We start from the raw sequence: 15,855 nt of genomic DNA on the forward strand, positions 1-15,855 counted from the left end.
GTTAGCCTGATCTTGAAGTCCTTACAGAGGCAAATCTCTCAGCTGGAGCCCAGCCTGCTCCAAGCCAGCAGGATTGGGCCCTGGTAGCTGTGCCACTGCTAAAAGAAACGTTGTACTAATAGAAAAGTAGCTACGTTGTAGGTGGCCAAGGAAAAAGATTTTTCTCACTGTTTATATAAAGTCAGTTTCTATAACTCCCCTCTGCTGGCTTCTGTTTTCTTTCTTTCATTGATGTAATGAAAGTTCTAGCCTTAGGCCAACTAACTCCTTATTTTTTTAAATCTCAAAAAATCAAACATTTATGCCTATTGCTAGGTTAATTCATGCACTGTTCCGTTTAAAGCCTAGACATGAACAAATATCACTTGTTAATATTTTAAAGACTAGAATGTTATGAAAAGGGAAAAGTTAAGCCATTTCTGAAAAAAGAGGATTTCTTAGGTCATTTAGTCTTTTTCTTTTCCTCTTGGTAAGTCAAATTTTTATTATCTTTTCAGCTGAATGGCTGGATTTTAAATAATCTGTTGCTGTTTCTTTGTTATTTCTATTTAATAACCACAGACTGCTTTATTAAATTGCCGGGGTGCCTAGAGTCTGTGTTGATTCTAATTTTCTATGTCATAAATAAATTAAATAACAAATAGAATATTAAACATCAGAAACATGCAGGCAAAGAATGCTTTTGAAAATGATATCAATTCAGATACGAAAAGCTGATAAAACTACATTATATTAGCTTCTGAGTGTTAACATGCTTACCAGTTAGATTGTGGTTGAAAAAGCAGTTATTGATTTCTTTAATGAAAGGTAACTTATGTCTCATTAAGAACGTTGCAAATATTTCATTAAATGTATTTATGATTTTTATAAGTATTTCAAATGCTGAAAAGCTCAAAGGATTATCTAAAAAATGTCTTTTCTTCATCTGTATAGCAAGAGTTTGAGTTGAAAATGTGAAGTTTCTCAGTAAGCTTGTACAAAATGTGATAAAGTCTTGCTTTCCGGGATAATACGTTCTGTATAAACTTTTTAAACAATGGCACATGTTCTGAAATGCCTTCAGATTATCATACGCATTTTATGCCTTTAAAGTCTACCAGGTCTGTAATCCCTGCAGCAGGATTAAAAATGTTTCCAATCACTAAACTCCTCAGCAAATAGAATTTGTAGGAAAATGACACTCTAGAGTTTAGCTGTCATAATAATAAAATTACCTTGCATTAATTATTTGGCAGATTAAAAGGTGTTCAATTCTGAAGTCTTTTTCTGTAGGAGTAACATCTGTCCATGACTCTAAATGCATTTGTTTATTGCTCTTACTCCTGAAACAGAAGAGTTGAAGAAAATGAAATCCCTATTTTTTAAAAATGTGTTCCTCATCCTTAAAAAAAAATGTTAGGTATTACCTGTGTGTTACTTTAAAGTTATCAGCTGCATGGCTCGTTTCACCCAGAGTATCTGGAGTCAGCTGAACTTAAAATGGCAATGTTATAAAGGAAACTAGGAAATGCTCTGATCCTGAGCATTAGCCAAGGCCCCGATCCCACAAAGATTTTCCCCATGTATCCCCAGGCAAACCCTCAGTACATATGTTGCAGACCAGTTCATCAGTGGCACTGACGACTCTGTGCGTGGGACCTCGCCTTTAATTTCTAGAAATGTCTTTGATTTCAAGAGACCTTTTTACAGTGCTTGTGTATAAGTCCTTGAAGGATCAGTGTCACATATGTGCTAGCCTGATCCTGCTGCGCTTTCCCAGGCAAAACTCCTCTCGGGAAGAAAGCAAGTTCCGACTGAGTGTCTTACCTTGACCAGGAAGTATTAAATATTTGTCTCATTTTGTTGGGAAGTCTATATTCCTTTAACAAAGTATTTTTAGGAAGTCAGAGCGCATCTTTCACCTTACATTTCTAAATGTAAACTGAGGATCAGATATTTTATTTTTCTAGTGATTACAATTTAATAGAAATAATTAACTTACAAAAAATATCACGTAAATATCAGGTTTTGTTTATCCTCTATAAATTTAAAATGCGTCTTAGCACTAAGTGAGACTAAACTCTAAATCACTTTAAATCCTCCTCCATACATATTGGTTATTGTGGTTTCTCACACATTCTGCCATGTAACGTTTATAACAAATATTGATGACTAATATAGATTAGCTTCAACATTTTTATTAAACAATCCTATGTTTCAGTATAATTAACATCATTATGAAATAAATCATGGAAACAGGTAACCCTTTTATATGATTTATACAATATAAGATCATGACAGATGAGGGCAAGCTCTTTTAATATGCAAGGGGGAAAAATATGCTGTGATAAGTGAATGCTAACACCATACCCTAAAATCAATAAATGCTGATGCAGCACAGTAATAACTCAACTCGTTTTAGAACTGAAGCATCCGTCAACTTGCATCAAATTAATCTGCTCTGAAAATAGTATTCACCATGTTCAAACTTGCACACCATTAGTTACATAAGGTGCAATTATAAAGCTTTATTAATCATCATGATATTTTAAATTGAATCTTCTGTATATAGTTGTAGCCAGTTATAATAATTTAAGACTTATATATTAAAACAAGATGTGTATCATCCGAGATATTTGACAAGAATTATTAAGCATGACCCTCAGAAAATAAAACTGAATAAACTGAAAATTATAGTAAAAAATAAGCAAGGACAAATATTTTTTATTAAATAATGAAAATTGAAACTTATATGTTAATTTCAATAGAAATCAGGCTCTCAGTGTTGAAAATACCTCGCTTTCAAAAACAAATTTAACAAATGCCATCAAGGGAATTGTAATTATAAGTCTGTCAAGCAACCAGGGAGAAAAACAAGACTGCATTTATTTCTCATGAAGTTAAAATTGTAAACACCTGCTCTTTATACTGGAACTTATGCCACAATTTCCAGCTCTTTCTTTCTTGAATGATACAACAAGACAGAGGCTATGCCGTGTCCTCTATTTTGTATGAGACTCTGCGCATTGGCCGCTCTCCATAAACACTGATGATTGTAACAGAAGAGTTAACTGGGGTTGGTCCAGCAGTCAAAGAATAAATCCTCCATTAAATACACTGGGGTTTTCAAAGATTTGATTATATCACCTACAAGTTCAGGACTCTGTTTTCTTCACCGGGTGTTTTTTTCTCCTGTTGTTGTATTTAAACCAATATAAACCCTGTTCCTCAGAGAGCAGACACATAGCACTCATGCAGTCCTATTCACTTTCTTGCTCACTCGGAAGATAGCTGGGGAAGGACTTTGTGGACATAAATGTTAGCATTTCCACTCTTCACCTCTCACCAGAAGAGTGGGATTTAATAAAAAAAAAATATATGACCAAAACTCAGAGGAACAGTGAGACTTTGCATTTAAACATTTCTAGGAATGAATTTTCCATGTACCATCAAAGCGATCATTAGCTTACTGTATTTAAGAATTCCTTCACATGCAGTTCAAATGTTCGGTACTTTCATTTGTTTACAACACATATGTAATTTTTTCTCTAAATAGATTCCTGCATTTTCTAAGTGACAGTTTTCTTTTTCCTTATTTTCCTATGAATTGACCTGACCTCTTCATATGATAGAGGTGAAAAAATATGAAAGTTTTGTGTTCTTCTTTCTTAACATATAAACTTAATTTTAAAAACATCAGAGTTGCTGTAAAATTTATGTCTTTGACCTGCACATGCTAATTTGAAGAAGGATATGTTATTATGAAGATTTTTTAAATGCACCATGAAAAGTCACCTTTTGTTATTTAGGGCTTTTTGGGATAGTTTCTGCAACGTTAATTGAAATAATTATCAAACCACACCCACTCTGATCTGTTATTAAGACCTTGAAATCAAAGGAAATTTTGCCTGTTTGAGGAAGACAGTTCATATTTCTCCAGCTTCTCCAGCCCAAGTTTGTACACTGTCTTGAAGACTGTTTTTCTTTAAAACACAAGTCACTAACAAAGTATGCAACTGTATAATGTTTACAGCCCACTGCCTTCATCTGAGAATGCTCATGTGGTAGAGAACAACTTTTGCAGAACTCTTTCAAGCTACCTATTGTGTGTCAATCCATACACAAATATATGCACAAATAGATTTTTATTGCATAAGAAAGATAAAGGATTCCTAACTACCTTTAGGTCCTGAGCATATATGGTAGCTAGTTTCTTAAACTAAACTAATTCAGTTTCTACTGCCTTCCTCTCACAGCCAACGTATCACCAGCAAGGGATATGGAGTGCTAAGCTATAAAATGTCAGGAATTGTGCAAGTGGAGCTGGTTTTGAAGTATACAGGCAAAAAGGCCTCAGAATCATTAACTTCTCCATTCTTTTAAAACTTTGAAATGACAACACTTTTTTTCTCTCTTTTTTTCTTTCTTTATTTTCCACTCAGTTTTAGATGTTGATGTCTTAATTTTAACCTTAAATAAGTGAATTTCTTTGGCTATGGTGAAGTTTTAGCCCATAAAAGGCTGACTTCTAATGAAAATATTGACACAGTCTTAATTGAAGTGGTGGAAATAGTGCTATTATCTTGTGTTAGACAGAGGGATTCTATTAGAGAGATAAAACTTGTTAAATAACAAATAGATTGCATGTCTTTATTTGTGGAGTTAGATCAATACTGAGAAAAAATGAAAAAAAACACTATGAAGATTTGGCAACTCAAAGTCAATACAATGGTATTTCTTACTCTTTTGTTTAATGTTTAAAATAAGTTAGATCAAGTGTACCTTCATCCATTGTACACCTTAGTGGCATCTTAAGATGCTAAGATTTTTTTCGCTTTATAATATTTTAATTACTTAGTCAGTGAGCAGAAACATTTTGTTGTGACTTAGGTACGCTAGGTACTCAATCAGGTATTAGAAATACCTAGTAATAATGAAATCATTTTCTATGAGCAAATTAAATGGTAAGACAGCTTTTTGCAAAATAGGTTATTTATTTCCAGAACAGAAGAGCTTGACTCATGGGCTAATGTTTCCAAAAAGTCCTCACCTAATCTTAATAATTCATTAGACATTTTTAACCATTCTTGTGCAATGACAGAGCAGGTTGTTAGGAACTGTTTTTGATTTCAAGTATGAAATTTTCTGCATATTCCTTTTTGGAATTACATTACATTTCTTGTTTCATAGCAAAAGATTTTATGTTTCCTTTGAAATCTCTCATATTACATGAATTTTATGAACTATATAGCCCTACCTCTAAATAGATTTGTGTGTGTTCCATAAATATCATCTAACAAAATAATGTTTTTATAACTGTCATTTTTTTTGCCAAAGTTAACACTTTACTTCCAAGTAAATTATTGTATCAACTCAGCCAAAAAAATGTCAAGCTCTCCATTAACTAGGATATAAAACTGTCTGACTTTCTTTGCCGATAGATTTGAAAGCAACTGTAGATAGCTAAAGAAAAACTGATTTAGCAGATGGTTGGATGTGCATGGTGAAAAGCTATATATATGTGTGTGTGTGTGTGTGTGTGTGTGTGTATGTATATATATATAAAAATATGTATTATTATTATTATTTTTCCCATTGGGAAGAATAACTGACCCAGTTCCGCTTCTTTTTAGCATGTGTTGCTTTCCAGACTAAACACAGACTTTGGGTGGGGTTGTGGGGATTGTATGTATTGTACAGTACATATTTTCCCAGGAAAACACAATCTCACAGTGACTCTGGCTAGCTATGAAAGGGAAAGAGAAGGGTTTGTGCAGCCTCACTCTGTGCGGAGGATATTAGGGAGGAATAAGCCCAGCATAGACCACATGGAGATTCGACCAGTTCTGCTCCTAAGCCACAGTTTATTTTTTTCAGATAACAGGACAACTTTGGCACGTATGGGATCACCCACATTTATTGCTTCTATTATTATTTTTTCTGAATGCTAAATTATGTAAAGAATTTTGCCATGGCTACCTGCCTACTGGCTGCTTGAGTCATGGAGGTAATTGCGGCGTGGGCAGGTCCTTTTTCTTCCCCTTTCAGCCATGGCAGATCCTTTGAGCTTGCTCTCCCGGGCCCACAGGCCAGCAGCGTTTCGCAGAAAATTGATTGATTATAGTCCGATCATTCCAGGTGTCGTCTGGTGTTTCCACGTAGCTGAGGATGAACAGTTTATGAAGTGGCAATTGCAGCCTCCAGCTAAAGAAAGGCTCCCCGGGGCTTCGGGAGCGCTCTGGCTGCTACCAGACTTTGTAATTATTTCCCACACTTTTCTCCATCCTCTCCCGCTCGTCCTTCCCCTTGTCTCCAGCCCCCTCAGCCCAGGCAGGGTCACTGAACTTTAATTTTGTGTCCGTGTCAGTTGGCTGCAGACGGGATTAGAGGAAGAAAAGCGGCGAGGACAGGAACGAACGCAGGAGACGGCCAGAGAGGGAATTAGAAAAGGGGCGAGAGGAAAGCGGCAGAGCGCGGGGTGCCCCGTCTCCGCGGGCCCGGCGAGAGCGGGGCCGGGCCGGCACGGAGGCGCGCCGGCGCGGGGCTCGGCCTGCTCCTCTGGGCCCGACGCGGAGCGCGGTGTTGCAGCCCAGAGAGCGTTTCGCAGCTCGACAAAGTCACAAAAGCGAGGGGAGCGCAAGAGCGAGCTCAGGATGGCAGCGGGGAGAAGGTGTATGCAGGCAGAAAGAGGGAGCGCGAGACAAAGTGGGAGAGAACAAGATAAAGTTGAAAGAGAAGTGTGGAACGAGCCGGGGTTTGGGGTCCGTTCCCTCGTAAGCCGTGCGGGTGAAGGGAGCAGTTCTCCCCACAGCCTCTCATGGCAGAGCAACTGCTTCGGCCTCCCTAACCACTCGGCTCCCTGGGCAAACCTTCTCACCGCTGCAAAACGAAACGGAGCCCCCCGCCACCCACTGAACGTGCGTGCCGGGTGCACGCAGGCCGGCTGCTGACGCTCACGGCCATAAATAACGCAGAAGTTAGCTTTTAAAAACCACAGGTTAAAGGATGAGGGCTGCCATGACGCACACGGAGGGGCTGAGATCAGAGGAGCAGCTAAGAGGGGTTGGAAGAAACAATGAATCCCCTTGTTCGGAGTCGTATTTATGAGTGCTCCGTTGCACCTAAAGTTCATGTTTTACTGGCTAGGCCATGGGGTTTCCCCATTTGCTCATCTCTTAAAATAACACCCCTGGTTAAAATTTCCTATAAAACATAGAAGCATGGCAGCAGGCAGAAGCTGTCAGCCCTGACAACTAGATTATTTAAGTTTGCGGGTGGGGTCCGCAGGAGCTGGTTTGTGTTTTGTACTGAATTATAGATTTGTTTCTACACAAAAAAAAGACTATAAACCCAGCAGAAAAAGAGACGTGTTACAGTTCAGTTCTCTACTCAAAAACTTCCTAGGGGCCACTACTACTGAGAGATCCTCCAAAAGGTGAATCTACGTCTAGTTTTCAGCTCTTCTTGGGCAGCTCTCCCAGTGCAACAGATTGAGAACTTGACTTTATCAGCCACTATTGCAATTCGGTGGCATGTGCGGTGCCTTACCAGAGCGTGGCAATTATCAATGGGTCAGAGCCGAGAAAGCCAGCCGGGAGAGCTGGCGACAGTAAATGCCGTATATCCATAGCGGACAACCAGCGGCTTTGCACAAGGAAAATTCCACCCGACCACTCTTTTCGGAGGCTGAGGAAGGCCTTAGGAGAAAGACTGATAGGAATTCGATGTGGTGAAATTTCTAATAAGTAGGTTTATCTTCTAAACATTTAGTAATATTATCCATTTAAACACCATGAGAACATGGTCTCTAAAATTCCTGTGTAAATTGCATCTATCAAATGAAATTTTTGTTGTCCTAATTCTCATATATTTAACTGTACTCATACTAATGAAGTTGTATTCATATTGTCTGGAAAAGCTGTAACCACGATCTAGTACAGTTATTAGAAACTGATAATAATTTTTCTGTGTGTGTTAATTTAAAATATCCTCTTTTTAAAAAGTAATGAGGGAAAATAGATGGGACATTCAATTACAAGGTACTGCCAAATGATTGCAGAAAGACATTGTGTTGGACTTTGATGAAACTGAAGAGTGATTTATTACTAGCATCAATTTTGGAAGTAAATGTACTAATTTTTGTGCTAATAAAAGGAGATGAATGAGCAGAGACACTAAATGATTTATGAATTTGGTTTTGGAGCACCAAAGTAGGTGCCTGAGTAGAAGGCACCTAATTGCACCTGCTGCCTAGAGCCATGGCATGTTCCTGGTATATTTTGCAAAAAAAAAGCTGGCTAAGAGAATAAAAAAGTGAATGAATAGTGGGGTGAATGATAAAACCACAAATGCACCACGACAGTTGTAGCCTTTTTGGCAATTATGAAAGTCAAAATACAGCAGGAAGGTTATGCTGCTGTCCTATCCTGTTCTTTGGGAACATTGTCCCCAAGGTTACTTCTGCCGGGGTATCTGTCAATGATTACTATCTAGTAATCCCAAAATTTAATCTGCTGCTTCGAAGCAAGTAACTTTGCTGTACTGTGCGTGAAATGCTGTGCAAAGGTCTTGCAGTGCGTCTGTCACAGCTCCAGCGTAGCTATACCTGAAAGTCAGTGAATGAAATGTCTGAGGTACTAAAAAGGAAAAACCTAAAGAGACTTGGATAAAAGTGAAACCAATGTGCCTCAGCTTCTCAGTCCATAAAACGAGGAAGGGCGAATACCTGTGTGTTCATTTCACCTCCTGTGCTCTCCTTCTTTAGGGAGGTGTCTTTTTAGTTTGTACTTGCAGAGTACTAGAATGACTTTCTTCCCTTGAGGCCTCTTCTTCTTCTGTCAGTGTGCTGTAAAAGATCTAGCTCCTGAGAACCTTGTAGGACCTTGCATTTCCTCCTGGTGATCTCAAGTATTATTTTAAAAAGGCTTCTATAAACTCTTGGCAATAAGTTTATTTGTTGTTCTTGAGACAGACAGTTGTGCATATTTAAAAAGAAAAAGAAGTACTGGAATTCAAGCACCAAAATTCAAATTTGAGTCTTATTGCAATGAAGAGATACTATGTGATTGGTTTAGCCCGTGTTCTTAAAATACAGAACTGTGTGTCTCTGGAGCGTGTGTGCAAGCATATCAGCATGTGAGCATGTCTTTGTCTATGTAATATAGAAAGCATGTAAATCTCTTCAGTTTTAGTCATTTGGATTTTTTCCCTCTTAAATCATGATATTCTTTCCCATCAATACTATGTGGCTTGAGCAGCCTCGACCTTTCCAAGCTGCCTGTTTGGACCAGTGTTTATCAGATGACCGTTTGACCTCCTTGTTAATTGTACTTAATTGCATCCTGTTGTAACATTTTGAAATAAGGAGGAGAGTTTATGGATCTGTTCCAACGAGCTGAACACTAAGAGAGCAACAGAATTCAGCGGTATGAGGTGCTGAGTAATCTCCTAGTTAGCTCAAAGAGTTGTTCTTTGCTTAGTTAACTGCAGAATTAGTTCTTTAAACTCCTCCTCTTCCATTCATGTTCCTTGGTATTTCTGAAAATAAAACCATACCATTTTCTTTGTTCTGTCAAGGGCATCTTCTCTCTAAAAAAAAGCACGGAGCTTTCTCTAAAGACATCAAGGAAGGAGTGAGAGGCCTATCAACAGCACTGCAAGGGCTGAAGTTCGCATATGATGACATAAGAGATGAGCCTCTGTCACCACAAGTGATCTCTCTGTGGTTTTCTGAAACTTCAGAGTTCCTTATGTTTCTTCCCTAAAATTGCTGGTTCCCATGAGCTTACTGAGAGTTGCATAATATTTGTTATGAGATTTTCTAGGAATTGATGATTTATGGGAACATCTGAGCTTTCATTAAAGAGCAGCGGTTATCCCCTGCAGTTGCAGCAAAATAAAAATGAAAACAAATCAATATCCACAAACAAATGTAGTTCTTCAAAACAGGCATCCTAAATGCTCAGAAAGCAACTTCAAACACTTCATATTTTATAATATTTTTCATGTAGTTGGCGGCTATGTTGAAGGACATCGGATTGCCCATATTGCTTCTCTTCTTGCTGAAGATTACATATATGCTTCCTCTGTTATTGTTGTTCCACAGCTCACTTGGCAATAAGTTTGCAATAAGTTCAATTAAACTTGATTTCCTAACATGAAAGAACAAAAAAGAAGGAATAGAAGCAATAAATTAAAAAGGGAGTGGGTTATATAGCATCACTTCCCTTTTTATTTTGTATATAAACATATATATATATATATATATATATATAAAATTTCCTTTTCTTACGTAAATAATGCAGCTCTACTGATGTCAGTAGAGCAGTGCTGATGAATACCAGGTGACGATCTAGTCCCAGGACTGGAATTGCAGGACAAATGAAAACATCTTTAATTTCATTTTGTCAAAACACAGATAATGAGGCTTATTGGAGAATGAAGTGAAATGGGAATTAAATAGGTCTGTGATAGTAAAACACCCATAGCTATGAAGGTACTGTAAAAGGTTTGTCATCCAGTTTTAGTCATATTCTAGATAGAAAGGAAAAAGTGCTGGCAAACTCGAGTCTGATATGGTACTGCTCATGAATGGCACTGTGAAGTGAACAGTATTATTGCAAAAGTTTGAAATTTGTACTGAGTCTTTGAGGTAGCAAAGGCCAAACCTATGGTTTAGTGACATACAATTGCATTTACATATTGATTTAGGTTATAAGCAATATATTTCCACTATTTTCGTTTCCCCATAATTGTGTTCCACTATGGCATGCATGCATTTGAAATGGGTGACTATAAAGGCTATGCTCACTTGGATGTGCTTGGAGGTGATGTGTACAGGGGGGACCTAAGATAAAAGAGGTCCATCAGCTGAATCAAAGGAACAAAACGGACACATGCATGGCCTGAAAACTTGGCTCCATGACATAGAATAAGTTACGAGAAAAAGTCCAGGCCTGTTCATCCTGCGTGTAGACTGCCATCTGCTGCAATACAAGATGGAAGCTTCTTCTATTTACACTTTAATAACGCATCACTTTGGGGCAGTAGATGTGCCGTGACCTCCATTAAACCTTGCTGCTCCAGCTTGCCTGTAGGCTTGCCTGAAGTGTGCCCTGGAGCGTGCTCTGGTCAAAATAGGAATGAAAGAAAGTCCCTAAAAGAAGAGACTGTGATGCTTTCTGTTTTGGGAATGGGCAACACGTGGTTCTAAGTTACTTTGTAAAGAAAACCAGGCCTGTCACCCAAGAACAGGGCAATAGTCACTTCTAGCCCTAGTAGAAACAAAGGTTTAGTGCAAACAGCTGCAAAGGCTGATGCAAAATAAATGACAAATATTCTTAATAATATTGTATTTTAATAGTTGCATGTGAACTAAAAGCACAGTGTTAGTGGCCACTGTCCCACTCCCTGCTCGTCTTTACCCCCTGCTCAAAAAGACTTTCAAATTTTGTCTGAGGTGCTTCAGCTCAGTTATTAGTAGTGGAGCATCAGGAAGTCATCTTCACTGTTTCAGAGATTTGTTATATTGATAGATAGATGCATGGATATTATGTGGGTAGGTAATTTATCCAGGAACTAAAGTGTTATTCCTATGAAATATTATATCTATGTGCCCATGAGAAATGCAGTTCCCAGTGGAACAACAGTGCAAACACAGGACTGGTGCAAGCATCACAGAGAAGGGAGCTTTCACTCTTGCCATAGTCAAGATGTACATTTCTGTGCCAAGTATCATGTTTCTTCTTTCTCCTTTGGAAATTATTTTCATCCTCTTTAAGTCATTTTAACATTCCTGTGCCTCTCTCCCCCAGCCTGTCCAAAGTAACAGGAATTTGCCTATTGTGAGGGGTCACCACGCATTTTTGTGTTACTGAGAGCTAATCTGAGATCTTCCATGGCACAAATATTTTTTTGAGGAGACTGCTTTGTTTTTCCTCGGGTGGCGGATGGATAATGCTGAGTGGCCAACACAGAGGACTTTTAACTTGCTATCAGTTAGTGAGTTTCTGCGCTGAAAGATGGTTCAAGCATTCTTTAAACTGAGTAAGCTTTAATTTAAGTTCCTTTCAGGGGAAAAAAAAAAAAAAAAAAAAAAAAAAAGCTAGGTGTTTGTTGCTTCCCAGTGAGGAGAGTCATTCCGTATGGGATACTATATGGGTGAAATATCTTCTCCTTGTGATGAATAAATTGTGATCAGAGTCCAGACTACCAGAGCTGCAGAGGAGAAGGTTCGACTTGACTCAGTATAACAAGCTGTTAAAATCACAGCCAACTCCCAGACTGACTGTTAAAACCTGCCTTCTGGAAGTGCCCCTCCTCACCACGACTGCCCGCTGCCCTGGGCCCCCTTCCTCGTGCTCCCATTTGCACCCAGACCCGAGGTCCGGGAGAGCCCAGCGCTCCTGCCCCTCTCCCGCCTCTGCCCCCAACTCTGCTCCCCTTCCCCACTGATCAAGGTCATCCAAGCAGGTGGTATGTTGTTGGCCAACAGCAAGTATGCATAGCACACACCTTTAAAATAAGGGCTAAAAATAAGAGAGGATTAAATTCCAATTTCTCTATATTTTTAATTTTTAAAGTGTTGATTTGGTTAGTATAATGATTAGCCCAGTGTACACTTGTGCACGCAAAGTATACATTTGAGAAACTCCTAATTAAGGGGAACCATACTGCCATATCAGCAAAGAATATGGCCTTAGAACAGTTGTTTTTGAAAATGTGCTTATTTAATATCCTATATAAAATATAGTGCATCAAAATAACTTTTAAATTATTGTATATCATAAGAATTTTTCTGTTCTCTGAATGAGATGTTCTTGAGGGTTTTCTTCTACATCGTTGTTACAGCTTGACTGATTTTGCTGAATGTTTGGTCGGAGTTAAACGTTTAGAAAAGAAAATGTAGCAGGGTAGTGGTAACTGCCTACTCAGTCTCAGGTCTCTGAAAGATATGTTGTTGCATATATTTTGGAACAGCTTCCATACTTCAGTCAAATACAGTTTATTGTAATGTGTCATACGCTTGTAAATCTGAAGTGAGTGTAGTACGGGTAATGCTAAAATACTCCAATATGAGTACATGTTGAATAGAAAATAGTGCATACCCAGCCATATCCGGTTAGGTGAGTAGAAACAACTTCTATGGAAGCTTTTAAGATAAATTGCACTGTGGGAAACGGATGGAGATTATTAGACAATGTGTGCAAATGGTAAATGGTAGAGTAACTTGCCACCATTTGGTGGGAGTGAGTAGAGGGTTAACATGAGAATGAGCTAAGAAGATGTGGGAAGACAGAATGTGCCTTAATGTTTAGCTTTTACTCCCCTGTCAGTTGCCCTATGATGATATATACCCTTTCACCCTTCTCAGAAGTTATGTTCCATCTGTATACTTTTACAGTGTCAAAACAGTTATAACTTACACCTATTTTCTGACCGTTGGGTCCCAGAGGTATAAGTTTTGTTCCTATTCAGTTGCAGCTGAACCCAAGAGGGATTTTTTTTTCTGTCATTTGTTAACCTTGAGGTTGTGTTGATCTGACATCCTGACTTTCACACACAGTCAGAAACCTGGAAATAATTGTTAGTTTTCTTTGTGACAATTTGTGATTAGAGAAAAACAAAATGAAATATCAGAAAAAATGGAAGACTATTGACAGACAGCATCAAAACGTACTGGCTGTGTCAAAGCTACAGCAAAGCAAATATCAGTAAAAATGCAAATTAATAGCTTCAGTCATGAGGTGAAAAGATTGGCTCATTTATCTATTCATTAGCCCAGAACTACCTAATATAGTAATCTTTGTTCTAATCTAGTCTATTTATTCAAGTAAAGATATATTTTTTATTGATGAAACTGAATATGACCAAAACTCTAGTGGACAGGCATTTTCAACAAAGGTATTTGTGATTGTGCCTCTGCAACACAATGTAACTTAAAACAATGAAGAAATCACAGAGTCCTGACTTGTTTCTTTCAAAATAATAAACTCCAAGCAATCTCTTCATCATGGGCCTCCACAACGTTGGTTATGATACTTCCTTCCTATGGCACATATTATGACGCTCACAGCACAAATTAAGTGTGAAGTTCCTTTGTTACTGCTAGAAGCAGTGGTTAGCTGATTTTTAAACTGTTTTAATTTAAGGAAGAGGATTCAACTGAGATTCATCCTGCTACTCTAAGTAGAATTCAAAAATACCATATATGCAGTATATCTTTTGTTGTGCTTTGTGCTACAGCTGTATATCTGAAGTGAAAGTCTTGCATTCGAGAGGTTGAAGCTCATTATACCGTACAAGCTGGAAAAAAAATTAGACTTTGAGGAAAGACTTTGTCAACCGCCTTTGATATTAGGACTGTGGTAATACTCAGACACACAATCACATAGTTCATTTCCAAAACCCTACTACAGCAGGAATCAGCCAATCATTTTATTCTGGCTACTCATTCCCACTGTTGCACTGGCCGGGATCAAACTAACATAAGAAAGACCGGGTGCTGCTTTTCCATTCCTTCAGTCCCACCGACCGAAGCTTTCCAGCATTTAATTATTATTGGAGCAGCTGCAGTATAGCACTTGTTTTGACTTGTCGAGCAATTGCATTTGACTTGGAAGACACAGAGAGGAGTAATTTGAATGAATAATAAGTTTACCAATGAACTTTTCAATAAAACCATTCACATATGAATCATGTGACCAGCAATTTCATTAAAACACACATGATACTTTAAACAGTGTAAGGTAACAGGAAGGCATGATAAGTAGTCTCATTAAGAGCAGAACATCTGGCAGGTTATGCCTGAGAAGGCAGTGCTCAGTCAAGCCGCTTTGGTCTCGACATTTCCTTAGGTCTGTGCTTATAAAAGCTGTTGGTAGACACAATCATACTGTTCCTCCTAAGGGTGTCTGATGAACAATTTTAACTACTAACTGAGCTTTGATTCTTAAAATAAATCAAGGGGAAGGGAAATTTATCCCTTTATACATTTTTTCTTCTATTTTACCATGTCTTTGTAATTTCTACCATTATTTGCGTGGTTGGTCCCTACCGTTTACTAAAGTTGAATGTATTGTGTGAATGTTTTGAGGAGATATGAAAGTAGAAATCATACCATTTCAAAACCCACCTGATGGATAATTTAATGTTTCAAACTAATTATAGTTTTCAAATGTATATTTTGTTAACTGGTAAGAATCTAGCAAATCTTATTAACAACAACAAAAATATTAAAAACTTACAATTTTAATAATAGAGCAGTACTTTCCTTATCATTCCCAAACAATGTAATAATAAAGTGCTTAGGTAAGATCCTTGATTATTCTAACTTAATTTTGTTATAAAGAATGGGATATTGAAGTACCTTTCCTCTATGGAAGATAAAGAATGAAAATTCATGCGTATTCAAAAAAAGTCCAGATGGTATGTTTTTATTTTTTAAAATTTGCAGTTTTCCTTTTCATTCTTGCTCTAGAACCTGTTCAGTCACTGAATTTTTTTCATTGACTTTGTCTTGCCTCAAACAACTTTGCAATACAAACATTTCAGTAATTCTATGTAGTTATGGAGGGGATATTCTATTAAATTGGTATTCAGTAAATAAGAGATGATTTTTCATGTAATGAAACTGACAGTAACTACAGAGTATTTCACCAATTTTAAAGCTATCCCTAACTTAGCTGAACAAAATAGCTGAATATTGCTTGTGATGTCAGTAACCGACTGAAAATAAAGACTTTAGTGAAATAATTCTACACTTGACAGCAGTGACTTGTTTCAAAATGTGAGCCACAAAGTTTTCTGCTTTGTGATTTCATAAAAAAAAAAGTAAAAGCTATTTACATCGCTCTTTCAGAACTACATTGTAAATCT

At 37.7% G+C, this 15,855-nt stretch overlaps 1 protein-coding gene across 2 annotated transcripts in view; it reads left to right on the forward strand.

Moving 5' to 3' along the window:
- The window catches only part of BMP5 (bone morphogenetic protein 5), a 58,612-nt gene that overhangs the window by 1,238 nt on the left and 41,519 nt on the right, over positions 1–15,855 (forward strand). The gene's annotated exons all lie outside the window — the stretch shown is intronic.

Source organism: Rhea pennata, chromosome 3, assembly GCF_028389875.1.
Source record: "Rhea pennata isolate bPtePen1 chromosome 3, bPtePen1.pri, whole genome shotgun sequence".
NCBI lineage: Eukaryota > Metazoa > Chordata > Aves > Rheiformes > Rheidae > Rhea > Rhea pennata.